At 46.4% G+C, this 19,833-nt stretch overlaps 1 protein-coding gene across 1 annotated transcript in view; it reads right to left on the reverse strand.

Moving 5' to 3' along the window:
* LOC126291583 (luciferin sulfotransferase-like) overlaps positions 1–18,790 on the reverse strand; it is a 177,702-nt gene extending 158,912 nt beyond the window's left edge. Inside the window, exon 1 of the mRNA XM_049985117.1 lies at positions 18,689–18,790. The gene's annotated coding sequence lies outside the window, so the exon portion shown is untranslated. The remainder of the gene's footprint in view (positions 1–18,688) is intronic.
* Positions 18,791–19,833: the final 1,043 nt, after the last annotated feature.

Below are 19,833 nucleotides of genomic sequence, written 5' to 3' on the forward strand. Positions count from 1 at the left end.
GGGTTATTGGGAGAACTTTTGGAAAGTGCAGTTCATCTGTCAAGGAGAACTAATATGGGATGTTAGTGCGACCTGTTCCTGGCTACTGTTCGAGTGTTTGGGATCCGTACCAGGTCGGATTAAAGAAAGACATCGAAGCAATTCAGAGGCGAGGTCCTAGATTTGTTACCGGTAGGTTCGAACAACACTCATGTCTGAAGGAGATGCTTTGGGAACTCAGATGGGATTCCATGCAGGAAAAGTGACTTCGTTTTCGAGCAAATCTACTGAGGAAATTTAGAGAACCTGTAATTGAAATTAATTACTGAATGATTCCACTATCGCCAACATACACTACTGTCCATTAAAATTGCTGCATTACGAAGATGACGTGCTACAGACGAGAAATTTAACCGACAGGAAGAAGATGCTGTGACATACAAATGATTAATTTTTCAGAGCATTCACACGAGGTTGGCGCCGGTGGCGACACCTACAACGTACTGACATGAGGAAGGTTTCCAACCGATTTCATACACAAACAGCACTTGACCGGCGTTGCCTGGTGAAACATTGTTGTGATGCCTCGTGTAAGGAGGATAAATGCGTACCATCACGTTTCCGACTATGATAAACGTTGGATTATAACCTATCACGATTTGTGATTTATCGTGTTGCGACATTGCTGCTCGCGTTGATCGAGATTCAATTACTGTTAGCAGAATATGGAATCGGTGGGTTCAGGAGGGTAATACGGAACGCCGTGCTGCATCCCAACGGCCTCGTATCACTAGCAGTCGAGATCACAGGCATCTTATCCGCATGGCTGTAACGGATCGTGCAGCCACGTCTCGATCCCTGAGTCAACAGAGTGGGACGTTTGCAAGACAACAACCATCTGCACGAACAGTTCGACGACGTTTGTAGCAGCATGGACTATCAGCTCGGAGACCATGGCTGAGGTTACCCTTAACGCTGGGTCACAGACAGGAGCGCGTGCGATGGTGTACTCAACGACGAACCTCGGTGCACGAATGGCAAAACGTCGTTGTTTCGGATGAATCCAGGTTCTGTTTACAGCATCGTAATGGTCGCATCCGTGTTTGGCGACATCATGGTAACGCACATTGGAAGTGTGTATCCGTCTTCGCCATACTGGCGTGTCACCCGGCGTGATGGTATGGGTTGCCATTGGTTACACGTCTCGGTCACCTCTTGTTCGCACATACGGCACTTTGAACAGTGAACGTTACATTTCAGATGTGTTACGACCCGTGGCTCTACCCTTCATTCGATCCCTGCGAAATCCTACATTTCAGCAGGATAATGCACCACAGCATGTGGCAGGTCCTGTACGGGCCTTTCTGGATATAGAAAATGTTCGACTGCTGCCGTGGCCAGTACATTCTCCACGTGTCACACCAATTGAAAACGTCTGGTCAGTGGTGGCCGAGCAACTGGTTCGTCACAATACGCCAGTCACTACTCTTGATGAACTGTGATATCGTGTTGAAGCTGCATGATCAGATGTACCTGCACACGCCATCCAAGCTCTGTTTGCCTCAATGCTCAGGCGTATCAAGGCCGTTATTACGGCCAGAGGCGGTTGTTCTGGGTAGTGGTTTCTCAGGATCCATGCACCCAAATTGCGTGAAAATGTAATCACATGTCAGTTCTAGTATAATATGGTTGTGCAATGAATAGCCGTTTATCATCTGGATTTCTTCTTGGTGTAGCAATCTCAATGGCCAGTAGAGTATTTGCAAACATACGAAAACCAGTCTGGTGGCAACCATAGATGATTCCCCAGTATGCAGATGTAGATTTATGTCTGTTACAATCCTGTTTAAACCCGAAAGCCCGAAAAGATTCCGAGGGAGATCACCCTCCCATACGGAATGTAATTTGGGAAAAGGAAATTTATGGCGCAACTTGACTAAAAGAAGGGATTAGTTAACAGGAAGTTCCTGAGGTGTCAAGGAATCGTCAATTTTGTAGAGTTGGATAAAACCTTTATTGGCAGACAAACGAATAAAGCAAGCAGTTTGAAATTGGTATAGGTTGCAGCAGTTATGCAGATATAAGGAGACATGCACAGAGTAGACTCGCTACGAGAGGTGCATCAATCCAGTCTTCAGAGTGAAGACAACAGTAACAAAAATTAGACAACTACTTTTCCACTCTTTATAAGACTCTTTATAGACTTAGCCTGTTTGCAGTACATTAGTAGTGCTTTACAGTGAACACTGCCCTTTACCATTTATCCAATAGCTCTTATCAATCCGTCAATCTACATAATCAGGTACTTTGTCGAGAGAGTGGTCATTGAGATACGTTTTTAATTTTCGTTTCACGTGGTTTGGATTCTCAGCATAAGGGGGAGTTTCATGAAAAACGGACAGTATTTGGAAGATACACCAAAACCGCAATTTTGAAGACATGGAAATGAAATTTTCTACCGTACTTTACATGAAATTAACACTGTTACTGTTATGTTCGTTGGATTATAGATATTTAACTTTTTCATTTGCATTTAATGTTTTTTCATAAAATTGTGTATGTTCCTTTTTCCCAGAAACTGTTCAAGATATTTCTACAAACTTTTCTCTGTTTAATCTAGTTGCGTATTGTAAGCCGGCCGCGGTGGTCGTGCGGTTCTGGCGCTGCAGTCCGGAACCGCGGGGCTGCTACGGTCGCAGGTTCGAATCCTGCCTCGGGCATGGGTGTGTGTGATTTCCTTAGGTTAGTGAGGTTTAAATAGTTCTAAGTTCTAGGGGACTTATGACCTAAGATGTTGAGTCCCATAGTGCTCAGAGCCATTTGAACCATTTGCGTATTGTAAGCTCCTCTCGGGAGATTTTTTAATATATCAGACAATTTTAATAACTTTGTAATTACAATTCTGTAAGTATGACATATAATTAATACAAAATTGCTCCATATATCAGCTTACAATCAGAATTTCAAAGTTTACTCTTGAGACAGAGAAATATAAGTGTACAAAATTTATAATTGTAGCCTTCATACATTCTGAAAAAAACGCATATAAACTTTAAAAAAGGTAATGTTCAATAAATGCAATTTAAAGCTCAACCAAATGTCTTTTTCTTATGTCAGTTCGTCAGAAGGCATCAGATTGGTGCTCAAGGTCGTCTTTCCCTCCAAGGCTTCTCTTCTGGTTTGTTGTTTTCCACCTTCTTTCCTTTACCAGATCTGCAACTGACTTTTCAGTTGCAGAGGGTCGCTGTAAATCTATTTTTCTCTAGGCGTGTCGAAGAAAATTTCCACCTTAAAGCCCACTCTCCTTAATATCTTCATCCTCCCTATTTTCCCGTCATGAAATAAAAGAACTGCATGGTAAGTTGCAATTCTGACAACTGTAGCATATAAAAATATCCTTTTAGGGCATCGTTTCCGTACGAATGAATTTAAAAACTGATTTGGATTTTGCCGTGAATACACTTTATTAGAATTCAGGATGGCCCAGAAGCCTGTAAGTGGGCTTGGCAACATCCTGGACACAATTTGGAAGCCTCCCCTTGTGAATGAAAGGATTGCTATCCCTCCGAGCCTGTGGATATCTGCAACAGCTGTTGTGGTAGGATGAAGGGGATGGACATCTGTTTACGCACTGTGGAAATTTACAGCCCATACTGCACTTTTCATGTCGCTTGCGCTGGACAGGCGCTGTCTGATAACCTTGAAATCATACACTTGAAGAGTGTCTCTCACCTTTGTGAGTCTGCTGTACCCACCAGTGCCCTTTCCAAGTTACTACTTTTGCCCTTCATATCACCGACAGTTTTCCTGAATTTAGAGCCAATTGTCTTTTCGATGTGTCGACGTAATTGTTGTTTCTCAGTTACAAGTTCTCCACAAGGTTTGTTTGAAAGCAATCCACGGAATCGTTGCTCATCCACCTAGTATCGAGGTGTTGCTTCGAAACGTAGGAATGGCAGGAAGGTAGCATCAGATGTTTAATTATTTTTCAGGCACTCCGGATGCGGTTTCATCATAGAAACTTTGGGAACTTATTGTTCATGAGTTCCTCCAAAAAATAAAGAAATTGAGAACTGACAAATTCGTTCAGTTTCACAAACGTTCCCCCTTATATTGAAGTCCGTGCAATAGCTTTGCATCATGGTAGATAACGACTCCGAGCCCTAATAGGAAGGAAAGTCATCTTGAATATTGTTTCTGTGGCCTATTGCCGGCCGGGGTGGCCGAGCGGTTCTAGTCTGAAACCCTTACGACCGCTACGGCCACAGGTTCGAATCCAGCCTCGGACATGGATGTGTGTGATGTCCTTAGGTTAGTTAGGTTTGAGTTGTTCTAAGTTCTAGGGGACCTACACCTCAGAAGTTAAGTCCCATAGTGCTCAGAGCCATTTAAACCATTTTTTTGTGGCCTATTTCTTGACGGAATATGATTTGTACTGTCATGAACAGAAGTTTTAAAACGGGAATGTATTTGCTAAGTTTTACTTGAATTTACGTTCCACAAGTGAGATAAAACACATTTTTATTTATGTCACCAAACAGCTGCTGGATTCTTTTATTTTGTTGTAACGCGTTTCAGTTATGAAATAGCTAAAATTGTTTGCAAGGAAACAAAAACAAAGGTCATAGCATTTTTAGTGAGCTATACAGGATGTTTAAAAATGTGTTACACGTTCCGACAGTAGGTAGCATTGGTCAAACCTAGAATAAAAGATCCTATAATTATACGTCCAGAAACCAATACTTTCGAAGTATGAGCAGTTTTAGTGGTGAAAAGAAATATGTAGTATTTGGTGATGGAGGTCGTCACAAGAGATACGTAGGATACCACAGTAGCTATATGTGGGCGGATGTAAATCTTGGAGCAGTCTCGAGGTCAGGCAACTGGATCGCTTCATTATCAATGAAGCGGCAATAATTATCGGTGACAGACTCACAAGGCCGTAACCGTTACGAGGCAGATCGACGGTTGCTGGGCATCACCGATTTCTACACGGTGATTTACCAGCACTGCTGGAGAACGTTAGCCTCGCTTACAGGACAATGACTGTGGTTTGCGCACGGCGGCCACCACACCCCTATTCCCGTGAGGCAGAACCTCACCGCGACATCTCGTGCCACGTGGGGTGGTCGGGAAGGTCCGGTAGCGTGGCCTCCTCGTTCACCTTCGCATTTAAAGGCAGTGGTGTATTCCAAACCAACCGACAACACGCAGACATTACGGGACTATATAAGCTGAGAATGCGACAAATCCCGAACGGATTTGAAGAGCGAGTGATTCACGGCAGAGAAAAGCCGAAGGATTTGTCAGGATGCGCGGTAACCGTATGTGGTGTCCATTTCTTCGTATGAGAAGGATAGGAATCAGACGACAGACTGGCCCATATCTCAACAGGCTCTGCTTTCTCTACAGACGATTATAGGAACTTTTCTCCCAGTTTTAAACTATACTATCGTACTCCCTGTTCAAATTTGTACTAGTTTTTAAATACAGGGTTAGCCAGTGAAACGGGCAGATTGGAGACGGCCTTGACAGCTGGAATGTTAGTGGTGGTGGGGGTAATGGTGACCGGCTCTGTTCTACCTGCATGTCCCGCCATTTAGCTGCGATGGATCGCTGGACGGGTGAACATCGCGGCTGCGCGGTTAAAGCGTATGATGCGAATGGCGAGAGTTTGGTGGAAACGCGACGAGCTTTTCGACGCCAACATACCGCTCAACAGGCCTGTTCCCTCGGATAACGCAATTCGTTCGTGGATAAACAACCTTTAACAAATTGGATCAACGTGTAAAAAACGAGGTGGGAGTGCAAAAACAGTTCGAACCCCTCAACACATCGCTGCTGTTCAACAGGCAATGCTCAGAAGTCCACCCCGATCTGCCAAACAACATGCTCTACGTCTTGGAATAAGTAACACTTCGGTGAGAAGGATTCCTCGTCAAGATTTACATTTTCACACATACAAAATACAGATTGTGCAATCCCTCAAACCAAGTGACTATCAGAAACGATTACAATTTTGTGAGGAAATGGCCAGAAGACTTGAAGGAAATGACGACCAAGTACACTCCTGGAAATTGAAATAAGAACACCGTGAATTCATTGTCCCAGGAAGGGGAAACTTTATTGACATATTCCTGGGGTCAGATACATCACATGATCACACTGACAGAACCACAGGCACATAGACACAGGCAACAGAGCATGCACAATGTCGGCACTAGTACAGTGTATATACACCTTTCGCAGCAATGCAGGCTGCAATTCTCCCATGGAGACGATCGTTGAGATGCTGGATGTAGTCCTGTGGAACGGCTTGCCATGCCATTACCACCTGGCGCCTCAGTTGGACCAGCGTTCGTGCTGGACGTGCAGACCGCGTGACCCGACGCTTCATCCAGTCCCAAACATGCTCAATGGGGGACAGATCCGGAGATCTTGCTGGCCACGGTAGTTGACTTACACCTTCTAGAGCACGTTGGGTGGCACGGGATACATGCGGACGTGCATTGTCCTGTTGGAACAGCAAGTTCCCTTGCCGGTCTAGGAATGGTAGAACGATGGGTTCGATGACGGTTTGGATGTACCGTGCACTATTCAGTGTCCCCTCGACGATCACTAGAGGTGTACGGCCAGTGTAGGAGATCGCTCCCCACACCATGATGCCGTGTGTTGGCCCTGTGTGCCTCGGTCGTATGCAGTCCTGATTGTGGCGCTCACCTGCACGACGCCAAACACGCATACGACCATCATTGGCACCAAGGCAGAAGCGACTCTCATCGCTGAAGACGACACGTCTCCATTCGTCCCTCCATTCACGCCTGTCGCGACACCACTGGAGGCGGGCTGCACGATGTTGGGGCGTGAGCGGAAGACGGGCTAACGGTGTGCGGGACCACAGCCCAGCTTCATGGAGACGGTTGCGAATGGTCCTCGCCGATACCCCAGGAGCAACAGTGTCCCTAATTTGCTGGGAAGTGGCGGTGCGGTCCCCTACGGCACTGCGTAGGATCCTACGGTCTTGGCGTGCATCCGTGCGTCGCTGCGGTCCGGTCCCAGGTTGATGGGCACGTGCACCTTCCGCCGACCACTGGCGACATCGATGTACTGTGGGGACCTCACGCCCCATGTGTTGAGCAATTCGGCGTTACGTCCACCCGGCCTCCCGCATGCCTACTATACGCCCTCGCTCAAAGTCCGTCAACTGCACATACGGGTCACGTCCACGCTGTCGCGGCATGCTACCAGTGTTAAAGACTGCGATGGAGCTCCGTATGCCACGGCAACCTGGCTGACACTGACGGCGGCGGTGCACAAATGCTGCGCAGCTAGCGCCATTCGACGGCCAACACCGCGGTTCCTGGTGTGTCCGCTGTGCCGTACGTGTGATCATTGCTTGTACAGCCCTCTCGCAGTGTCCGGAGCAAGTATGGTGGGTCTAACACACCGGTGTCAATGTGTTCTGTTTTCCATTTCCAGGAGTGTAAATCACTTGTGGATGAGCGATGAGGCGCATTTACACCTGTCTGGTTTCGTTAATAAAAAAAATTCAGATACTGGTCGGAGGAAAACCCTGGCGCATTCATGAAAGGCTTCTTCATGCTCGAAAAGTGACAGTTTGTTGCGCAATGTCGGCAAGAGGAATCATAAGCCCATTTTTCTTCGAGGATATCAACGGAAGTGCTGTGACTGTTAACTCTGTGCGTTACGTTGCAATGATCCAGAACTTTCTTACGCTAGAACTCGCCCGTTTTCCAGTGAATGAAAACGCATTGTTCCAACAAGATGAGGCAACAAGCCACACTGCAAGAGTTGCCACGAATGCTGTGGATGCTTTGTTTCCAGGCGGCGTCATTTCCCGAAACGGGGATATCCCTTGGCCCCCTCGCTCTCCAGATTTGACAACCTGCGACATTTTTATATGGGGTTACTTAAAAACAAGAGTTTTTCAGAACGATCCATCCAGAACTATCCCAGCCCTAAAACAACGAATTCTGGACGAAATTGAGTGAATACCAGTCAATATACCGCAAAATATCACAGGAATCGTCCAGGCCCGGCTGTAAAAGTGCATAGATTCCAATCGAGGACATTTGACAGGTGTTATATTCAAAAAATATTTTTTTCACTTATTGTACAGGAAATGGCTACCTTTGTACTTTATATTTATAACCATTAAATTAAAAAAAAATCTTAACGAATTAGTTACTTATTTAAGCCCGTTTCACTGGCTACCCCTGTGCAACGTGAAAATGTTTTCGAAAGTGAGTGTAACGTCTCACACATCCTTAAAAGGCTTCAGAAAGATGTCTGACTGTCTACTACTACACTGCCTGATAATTGCTAAGCAACGGAGACACAGTACATACGTAAGAGAGGGGGAGTGGTATATTTATAGCGAAAAATTGTACAGGTTTCATCAGTGGGAAAGAAGGATAACATATTTACGACATTTGTGATTGCCACAGGTCTAACTCCCAACAAAGAGGTCGATATCGGACTCTTAGTGAGAAATATGCTCTCCTTGGCCACAAACGTACATTCGGTACCTGTTATTTATGTTGGCTATCAAACTGTTGTGGAGTCCTCTCGAGCAGATTTCATTTCTTGTACGGTTCGGGGAGGAGCTGTTCGTTGAGAAACAAATCTGACAAGAGCTTTCCAGGCACGATCTGTAGGCTTTAGGACGGTGGAGTAGGCAGGACATTCCAACATGAGATATCTTAATTTCCCAACGTGCCCGGCACCTCGGTGGTCCTGTGTGGGCGGGTATTGTTGTCCTAGGGCAGAAAGTCGGGACCTTCCGCACTACTAAACAGACGGGCATGATCCAGGATAAATTCCCTGCAATACGCCTCTGCTAAAATGTTAGTTCGCCCAAAAATACGCAACGCTATTCGGCCATTGTGCATAACGCCTTTCCACACCGTAACAGTTAGAGCCATAGACGACACCAATGACGCTCATGGTCATTCTATGTTTTGTAACGATTTCCTCTCTTCTCCATACTAATTGATGGCCAGAATCATTTCCGCTGTGTAGCGGAATTCCTCGGAGAACATCACTCTATAGCACTGTTGCTGACTCCAACCACACACAAATGAATTCCTCTTAGAAGAAGGCGTAGTCGAAGTGTGGTGCTTTTAACAGGTTTCGGAGCATGCAAACCAACCTGACGTAGCCGCTGCGAAATGGTTCTGGCAGAGATATGTGTACTGGTAGCGGCTGCAGTGTCTGCAGCGATCTGCCTGGGGGTGAGGTGTCTGTTCCTTATCGACTCTAGAGCTGCCCCGTCTACAACTACAGGTATGGATGGCTCTGAGCGCTATGAGACTTATTTTCTGAGGTCATCAGACCCATAGAACTTACAACTACTTAAACCCAACCAAGCTAAGGACATCACACACACCAATGTCCGAGGGAAGGTTCGAACCTGTCACCGTAGCACGGTTCCAGACTGTAGCGCCTACAACCGCTCGGCCACCCCTGCCGGCAACTATAGGCATGCTTTCACACAGGATTTCCACCTTCAGCAGTCTTTTCCAGTCGCAAGATGACACTTTTGGACACACCCATTGCCGTCACCACAATAGTGACACTTTGAGCGGCTTCCAACCGTCCAGCTACTCGTCCGCGAAGGTAAACACTCAAACGATGTCTTGCAGGCATGTTGCCGTACCACACGGTGGGTGGCGCTAGTCGGTTGCACAACAGACATGATAATGCATGAAATATGGAAAGCTAGCACAGCGTTCGTACGCAGGCTTTGCTGTGATTAGCACATCCCACCCTCTACATCTGCTTTTAGTGTAAATGTTCAGGCATTCCGTAGTAGATGTCAGTTGTTCCTTAGCATGTGTCAATTGTTCTGTATTACACTACTGGCCATTAAAATTGCTACACCAAGAAGAAATGTAGAGATAAACGGGTATTTATTGAACAAATATATTATACTAGAACTGATATCTGATTACATTTTCACGCAATTTCGGTGCATAGATCCTGAGAAATCAGTACCCAGAACAACCGCCTCTGGCCGCATTAACGGCCTTGTTACGCCTAGGCATTGAGTCAAGCAGAGCGTGGATGGCGTGTACAGGTACAGCTGTCCATGCAGCTTCAACACGATACCACAGTTCATCAAGAGTAGTGACTGGCGTATTGTGACGAGCCAGTTGCTGGTCCACCATTGACCAGACGTTTTCAGTTGGTGAGAGATCTGGAGAATGTGGTGGCGAGGGCAACAGTCGAACATTTTCTGTATCCAGAAAGGCCCGTACAGGACCTGCAACATGCGGGCGTGCATTATCCTGCGGAAATGCAGGGTTTCGCAGGGACCGAATGAAGGGTAGCGCCACGGGTCGGAACACATCTGAAATGTAACGTCCACTGTTCAAAGTGCCGTCAATGCGAAGAAGAGGTGACCGAGAGGTGTAACCAATGCCATCCCATACCATCACGCCGGGTGATACGCCAGTATGGTGATGACGAACACACGTTTCCAATCTGCGTTCACCGCGATGTCGCCAAACACGGATGCGACCATCATGATGCTGTAAACGGAACCTGAATTCATCCGATAAAATGACGTTTTGCCATTCGTGCACCCAGGTTCGTCGTTGAGTACACCATCGCAGGCGCTCATGTCTGTGATACAGAGTCAAGGGTAACCGCAGCCATGGTATCGGAGCTGATAGTCCATGTTGCTGCAAACGTCGTCGAACTGTTCGTGCAGATGGTTGTTGCCTTGCATACGTCCCCATCTGCTGACTCAGTGATAGAAACTTTGCTGCGCGATCAGCTACAGCCACGCGGATAAGATGCCTGTCATCTCGACTGCTAGTGATACGAGGCCGTTGGGATCCAGCTCGGCGTTCCGTATTGTCCTCCTGAACTCACCGATTCTATATTCTAACAGTCATTGGATGTCGACCAAAGCGAGCAGCAATGTAGCGATACGATAAACAGCAATCGCGATAGGCTACAATCCGTCATATATTAAAGTCGGAAACTTACACGAGGCGTCACAACAACGTTTGACCAGGCAACGCCGGTCAACTGCTGTTTGTGTATGAGGAATCGGACGGAAACTTTCCTCATGTCAGCACGTTGTAGGCGCCGCCACCGGTGTCAACCTTGTGTAAATGCCCTGAAAAGCGAAACATTTGCATGTCACAGCATCTTCTTCCTGTCGGTTAAACTTCGTGTCTGTAGCACGTTATCTTCGTGGTGTAGCAATTTTAATGGCCAGTGGTTCAGTTGTCAAGCAATGTATAGGGTGCGGCGCTTACATCCGGACAATTTTCAATCTTGATTTCTCGCTATGTGGTAGTTCCGCCGGAGACCGCATTTGGCGCTCTTGAAAGCCGTAGACATCTAGTAAACAGTCAGAATCTTAAAATGGCCGACATGTTACGGACAAATGCAGAGTACAACCGAAGAGCCGCGGTTATCGAAAGTCTTCGCATAGGGTGTTCGCCCGTTGAAATAGTTCGGTTCCAGGGGTACCAGAGATTGTGGCCAAGTATAATGCTTCGGGGTCAAACGGGTTCTTTGAATCCTTTCGACTACAATGTTTGGAGCGTAGTCGAAAAGGTTGCGAATAAGACAAGACACCCTAATGTCGCGTCTCTGTGCACCACTATCACAGCAGCATTGGCGAATGTGACAGCGCTATTTTAAAGAGCAAGTACGATCGCTTCAGGACAAGACTGGAGGCGGTCATTGCAGCTGAAGCTGGTTGCATCGAGTAATGTTACTCCTTAAACATACCACTACTTATATGCAAAAGGATTTTCGTTTTCATTTGTACCCTACTTGCCATTAAAATTGCTACACCACGAAGATGACGTGCTACAGGCGCGAATTTAACCGACAGTAAGAAAATGCTGTGATATGCAAGTGATTAGCTTTTCAGACCATTCACACAAGGTTGGCGCCGGTAACGTCACCTACAACGTGCCGACCTGAGGAAAGTTTCCAACCGGTTTCTCATACACAAACCGAAGTTGACCGGCGTTGCCTGGTGAAACGTTGTTCTGATGCCTCGTGTAAGGAGGAGTAATGCGTACCATCACGTTTCCGACTTTGATAAAGGTCGAGATCCAGTGACTGTCAGCATAATATGAAATCGGTGGGTTCATAAGTGTAATTCGGAACGCAGTGCTGGATCCCAACGGATCCATCACAGACGTCACAGGCAGGAGAGCCTGCGATGGTGTACTCAACGACGAACCTGTGTGCACGTCATTTTTTCGGCTGAATCCAGGTTCTGTTTACAGCATCATGATGATCGCATCCGTGTTTGGCGACATCGCAGTGAACGCACATTGTAAGCGTGTATTCCTTATAGCCATACTGGCGCATCACCAGGCGTGATGCTATGGGGTGCCATTGGTTACACATCTCGGTCACCTCTTGTTCGCAGTAACAGCTCTTTGAACAGTGGGCGTTACATTTCAGATGCATTATTATCCGTGGCTCTACCCTTAACTCGATCCCTGCCGAACCCTACATTGCAGCATGATAATGCACAACCGCATGTTGCAGGTCGTGTACGGGTCTTTCTGGAGACAGAATATGTTCGACTGCTGCCCTGGCCAGCACATTCTGCAGATCTCTCACCAACTGAAATTGTCTCGTCAATGGTGGCCGAGCAACTGGCTCGTCACAATACGCCAGTAACTACTCTTGATGAACTGTGGTATCTTGTTGAAGCTGCATGGGCAACTGTACATGTACACGCCATCGAAGCTCTGTTTGATTCAATGTCCAGGAGTATCAAGGCCGTTATTACGGCCAGAGGTGGTTGTTCTGGGTACTGATTTCTCAGGATCTATGCACCGAAATTGCGTGAAAATGTAATCACATGTCAGTTCGGGTATGATATATTTGTCCAATGAACACCCATTTATCTTCTGCATTTCTTCTTGGTGTAGCAATTTTAATGGCCAGTAGTGTATTTTGTTTTAATAAATTTCCTTTTAAAAAAGTTTCATTTGTCTGGATTTCAGTGCCGCACCCTGTATCATCTCACGTTTGTGGGAACTTCATTTCGGGTACGGTTTAGTGTAATTGACCATTTCTGTAAAGTGTATTCGATTTAAAAGCAATGAAAACGCCATATAGATTTTCTATAAAATTTACATACACGATTGCCACTTGGAAAGTAAATTCCAATCGGTCTCGAAATGGAAGCTACTGCGAAAATATGATGTTTTGCACAGATGCGTTGACTAGTGTCGAACGCGTATGTCGTTCTTGTCAACAATAGGTGCACAGCGAACAAGTAAAGATGGATAGAACAACAGTGTTTCCCGCCAACCGCGAGGGCCTAGTTCGAGATTTCGCCTGCTGCATGCAGCCCACATATCGCAACTGTCATGCGTCATGTCACGTCTCAGTCGCGTTCTGCAAGGGCAATGAAGTTCCTCCCGCAGCGTTTTCGATGGGAAACGTTTGATCAGCCATAACAAAGCCCGTAACTGGCTCGTCCTGAGTTTCATCCCTGCTCACATGAACCGCTGGCTATGAAGGCAACACTTTGGCGCAGACAACGAGCAGTAGATCAAAGTAGAGAATTGGCGGTAAGTACAGGCGGCTGCCTTCTGTGAGGCGGTAGTTTGAAAGTCGATACAACGCTACGACAAATGACTAAGTCGGAGCGGCTACTATGTGGAGAAGTAGCCGTAAGGTGTAGGTAAATACTGCAAATAAAACACTTACGATTTTTCACAGTGGCTTCCATTCGCGACCGATTGGTACTTTCCGAATAACCCTCGTTATTCTTGACAAAAGCTAGGTGCAGGCCGAGCCAATAACGGCAAACGTCTCACACAAAAAGGTTAAATAATAACATTTCCTTTTTTAGAACTTCGCAATTTCTTGTTGCATCTAAATCACTCATTTTCATAGTTCCAAAAGAGTAGTGTATCGAAAGAATCTATATTTTTCTGCCAATACATCGTCAGTATCGATTTCGCCAAAGTAATTTATCGAAACGAGCCTACTTTGAGCATGACATTTTAATTTCCACTGTCTATATTTTTAGAAATAAATTCATGACACTTTGTCAGAATGGCCAGGAAGAATTCAGGATTCACACTCATAGCAGTGGAAGTTCAAAAGCATAACAAAATAATTCTTTTTACATGTGAAATTTCGTCATTGTTTCAGTTACTGTTGGCTCCTTTTGTTGTTATAGGTACACTTTTCTTCATAAGAGAGATTCTTCCACGAATTTGCGCGGCATGCAAATCATACATACAGGTGTATGAAACTCTAGAATTTATTTCATTTATGAAGCAATGAATTACATTTTAAACTTCATGATTAGAAAAATTCAAATTTTATAGTTAATTATCTAAATTTCTACCACAGTTATTAATAGATATGGAACAATGTAGAGTTTTGCATTAAGCAGTTTGTGTTTAATAAGCATACCAAGTTTGAAAGTAATAGGATGTTTATTTCGGATCTTGCATACACCTAAGTACAGAAATTTGTGTTTTGCGGAAAATGCCCGTTAAAGTTTCTGCTTCTTTTAGAACTGTGCAGCACCATAAGCAGGTTATTTTCATTTTCTAAATCAGTTTTCTCCCTTTCCACATTCCTACGATGCACTCTTCTCGATTTTAGCACCCCCAAAAATGATTAATCTACTTTCACTACACGCTTTCTGTCTATCGCATAAAAGGTATTTGATGCAGTTCACTCCGGGCTTAATTCCGATTTTTTCTAAAACATACACTCCTGGAAATTGAAATAAAAACACCGTGAATTCATTGTCCCAGGAAGGGGAAAATTTATTGACACATTCCTAGGGTCAGATACATCACATGATCACACTGACAGAACCACAGGCACATAGACACAGGCAACAGAGCATGCACAATGTCGGCACTAGTACAGTGTATATCCACCTTTCGCAGCAATGCAGGCTGCTATTCTCCCATGGAGACGATCGTAGAGATGCTGGATGTAGTCCTGTGGAACGGCTTGCCTTGCCATTTCCACCTGGCGCCTCAGTTGGACCAGCGTTCGTGCTGAACGTGCAGACCGCGTGAGACGACGCTTCATCCAGTCCCAAACATGCTCAATGGGGGACAGATCCGGAGATCTTGCTGGCCAGGGTAGTTGACTTACACGTTGGGTGGCACGGGATACATGCGGACGAGCATTGTCCTGTTGGAACAGCAATTTCCCTTGCCGGTCTAGGAATGGTAGAACGATGGGTTCGATGACGGTTTGGATGTACCGTGCACTATTCAGTGTCCCCTCGACGATCACCAGAGGTGTACGGCCAGTGTAGGAGATCGCTCCCCACACCATGATGCCGGATGTTGGCCCTGTGTGCCTCGGTCGTATGCAGTCCTGATTGTGGCGCTCACCTGCACGGCGCCAAACACGCATACGACCATCATTGGCACCAAGGCAGAAGCGACTCTCATCGCTGAAGACGACACGTCTCCATTCGTCCCTCCATTCACGCCTGTCGCGACACTACTGGAGGCGGGCTGCAACATGTTGGGGCGTGAGCGGAAGACGGCCTAACGGTGTGCGGGACCGTAGCCCAGCTTCATGGAGACGGTTGCGAATGGTCGTCGCCGATACCCCAGGAGCAACAGTGTCCCTAATTTGCTGGGAAGTGGCGGTGCGGTCCCCTACGGCACTGCGTAGGATCCTACGGTCTTGGCGTGCATCCGTGCGTCGCCGCGGTCCGGTCCCAGGTCGACGGGCACGTGCACCTTCCGCCGACCACTGGCGACAACATCGATGTACTGTGGAGACCTCACGCCCCACGTGTTGAGCAATTCGGCGGTACGTCCACCTGGCCTCCCGCATGCCCACTATACGCCCTCGCTCAAAGTCCGTCAACTGCACATACGGTTCACGTCCACGCTGTCGCGGCATGCTACCAGTGTTAAAGACTGCGATGGAGCTCCGTATGCCACGGCAAACTGGCTGACACTGACTGCGGCGGTGCACAAATGCTGCGCAGCTAGCGCCATTCGACGGCCAACACCGCGGTTCCTGGTGTGTCCGCTGTGCCGTGCGTGTGATCATTGCTTGTACAGCCCTCTCGCAGTGTCCGGAGTAAGTATGGTGGGTCTGACACACCGGTGTCAATGTGTGCTTTTTTCCATTTCCAGGAGTGTATTTCCTGCTTTGCACTCCTTTATTAAAACTTTAAATGCATCATAAACACCAACAGCAAATGCAGTTCTTCGCACAAAAATTGTTTTTGCATTCTTTCCCGTTTTGGTTTTGGGTACAGCCATGAAGGCATCATATCAATAGTCCTTTTGAATGACATTTTCACTCTACAGCGGAGTGTGCGCTGATATGAAACTTCGTAGCAGATTAAAACTGTGCCGGACAGAGACTCGAATCCACGGAAAGTGCTTTACCAGCTTTTTTAAAATCTCATTTTGTTCGTTGTAGTTCGTTGCATCTGCTCGGGATAGACGTCACAAGACAGCGGTTTCAGTTCCTCGTTGATCCAATAACTCAGTTTTTTTATTACAGAGGGCAGCTAACCTTCTGACCGTATACGCTGAGTTACCGTGCCGTCACCACCTCACTTACCCAATCACGACTCACGACCCGTCCTCACAGCTTCAATTCTGCCAGTACCTCGTCTCCCAAACTTCACAGAAGCTCTCCTGCGAACCTTGCAGAACTAGCACTCCTGGAAGAAATTTTAATCTGCCAGGAAGTTTCATATCAGCGCACACTCAGTGCAGATTGAAAATCTCATTCTGGAAACATCCCCCATGCTGCCCCGGCTAAGCCATGTCTCCACAATATTCTTTTTTTCAGGAGTGCTAGTTCTACAAGTTTAGCAGGAGAGCTTCTGTAAAGTTTGGAAGGTAGGAGACGAGGTACTGGCAAAAGTAAAGCTGCGAGCACGGGGTGTGAGTCGTGCTCGGGTAGCTAAGTCGGTAGAGCACTTGCCCGCGAAAGTCAAAGGTCCCGAGTTAGAGTCTTGGTCCGGCACACAGCTTTAATCTGCCAGGAAGTTTAAATAGTCCTTTGTTTAACGTATGACAATCTCTGGCGCAAATATAAACATTTGAATTCTCCAGAGCGAAATACACTTACGTATGACATAAGAATGCTGTGCGAAGGTGTGTAGCGCTGCATCTAGGTACACTTAAGATCAAATGACGTGCCGTACAATCTCTCAAATACATATGTTTTATACATCAAACTATTCAGGAAGACTTGTAGAATTTTGGAACACGTATTATGTACGAATATAATGACTTTTCTGGAGACTAGAAATCTAATCTGTAGGAATCAGCATGGGTTTCGAAAAAGACGATCGTGTGAAACCCAGGTCGCGCTATTCGTCCACGTGACTCAGAGGGCCATAGACACGGGTTCCCAGGTAGATGCCATGTTTCTTGACTTCCGCAAGGCGTTCGATACAGTTCCCCACAGTCGTTTAATGAACAAAGTAAGAGCACATGGACTATTAGACCAATTGTGTGATTGGATTGAAGTTCCTAGATAACAGAACGCAGCACGTCATTCTCAATGGAGAGAAGTCTTCCAAAGTAAGAGTGATTTTAGATGGGAGTGTCGTAGGACCGTTGCTATTCACAGTATATAAATGACCTTGTGGATAACATCGAAGTTGACAGGATTTTTGCGGATGATGCTGTAGTATATCGAGAGGTTGTTACAATGGAAAATTGTACTGAAATGCAGGAGGATCTTCAGCGAACTGACGCATGGTGCAGGGAATGGGAATTGAATCTCAATGTAGACAAGTGTTATGTGCTGCGAATACATAGAAAGAAAGACCCCTTATCATTTAGCTACAATATAGCAAGTCAGAAACTGGAAGCAGTTAATTCCATAAATTATTTGGGAGTACGCATTAGGAATGATTTAAAATGGCATGATCATATAAAGTTGATCGTCGGTAAAGCAGATGCCAGAGTGAGATTCATTGGAAGAATCCTAAGGAAATGCAATCCGAAAACAAAGGAAGTATGTTACAGTTCGCCCACTTCTTGAATACTGCTCAGCAGTGTGGGATCCGTACCAGATAGGGTGGCTAGAAGAGATAGAGAAGATCCAATGGCGAGCAGTGCGCTTCGTTACAGGATCATTTAGTAATGGCGAAAGCGTTACGGAGATGACAGATAAACTCCAGTGGAAGACTCTGCAGGAGAGACGCTCAGTAGCTCGGTACGGGCTTTTGCTGAAGTTTCGAGAACATACCTCCACCGAGGAGTGTATTGCTCCGTCCTACGTATATCTCGCGAAGAGACCATGAGGATAAAATCAGAGAGATTAGAGCCCACACAGAGGCATACCGACAATCCTCCTTTCCACGAACAATACGAGACTGCAATAGAAGGGAGAACCGACAGAGGACCTCAAGGTACCCTCCGCCACACACCGTCAGCTGGCTTGCGGAGTATGAATGTAGATATAGATGTAGACGTGCGCTACAAAATAGGCATATTTTGAAAAATCGAATTTTTTAAAACTTTGACGCTCCCCCCCTCCCCTTTAAGTTAATTTCGCCGCGTCTGATACATGGACGTGTCGCCGGTGCTACCCAGGTGCTGCACGCTGCCGGTTGGTGTCTCCAAACCAGTCAGTCGTGGGGACTGAATAAGCGTTTGGCTTCAGTGTATAGGAGGTGGCACTGCACCGTCACTTACCCCCGTGTGCAGGAACCAGTGCTTACCGTCAGCTGGCACCTGTGGCGTTGACGTCTTGGTCGTGTCCGCGGCGGCGTCTCGCGATGCAATGTCGCATCCGAGTTACCTCCGGCGCTGCAGCGCAGACGCGAACAGGTGCTCCAGCAGAGGTCGGCCGTCATCTAGAGGACACACACACACACGCACACGGCAGCATCTAGTGGTGCTAAACAGCGCGCCAAAACACCCACAGCGACTAGCGCAAATATTTGCCTAGATGCAGCCAGCGCGAATGTCGTAAACAACTACACGTGTGCCTGCGCTGACTCCGTCTGAACGTAATGATTCAATGCGCCTCAGGACGACGTCGGTTTTAACAAACAACAATATCCATGTTGATTCGAAAAGAAAGACCACAGACGTTTACATTTACACGTACATGTACATAGATACTGTGCAAGCCACCGTAACGTGCGAGGCGGTACCTGTACCATTACTTGTCATTTCTCCTGTTCTACTCGTCAATAGAGCGACGGAGAAACGACAGTCTGTATGCCTCCGTATGAGTCCTAATTTCTCGTATCTTATGTTCGTTGTCCTTATGCGGAATGCATGTTCGCGACTATAGAATAGTTCAGCAGTCAACATGAAATGCCGGTTCTCCAAATTTTCTCAACAAGCGTACCGCACATGTCCCATTTTCTGCTGAAACGCAAAGAACATCCCTAACGACATCCCACAGAAACTCACTCCTTTTTCTGCAGATTGTACGAGTATCACCAGAAAACAGTCCAATTCTACTAATAGTTGATGCACAAAATTTAGAAAGGAATTTATTAGGAGGAACGCCATGCAACTCGATGCTACGGACAGCTTCTGTAGCATATGGTAATCCTGTAAACTACAGCTCATGTCACTATAATAGTTACACGGTCCAGTCACAATAACGTGACAACCGCCTGCCTTCGCCGTCAAATAACCACTCACAGATGGCAGGCGGCAGCACTAAACGCGGAAGGTATATAAAGTGTGTCGAGGGCACTCGGAAAACAGTGCAATGTCGTCAGAATGCAGAAAGATATCGATTTACCTTATCCAAAAGGGCAAAATGGCGCTACCCATAAGTGGCGCGGGGGTAACAGTGGCGCACAAGGGGCCATAGATGACGAGTAAACAATACCTGCTCAGATTA

This window comes from Schistocerca gregaria, chromosome 9 (genome assembly GCF_023897955.1).
Source record: "Schistocerca gregaria isolate iqSchGreg1 chromosome 9, iqSchGreg1.2, whole genome shotgun sequence".
NCBI lineage: Eukaryota > Metazoa > Arthropoda > Insecta > Orthoptera > Acrididae > Schistocerca > Schistocerca gregaria.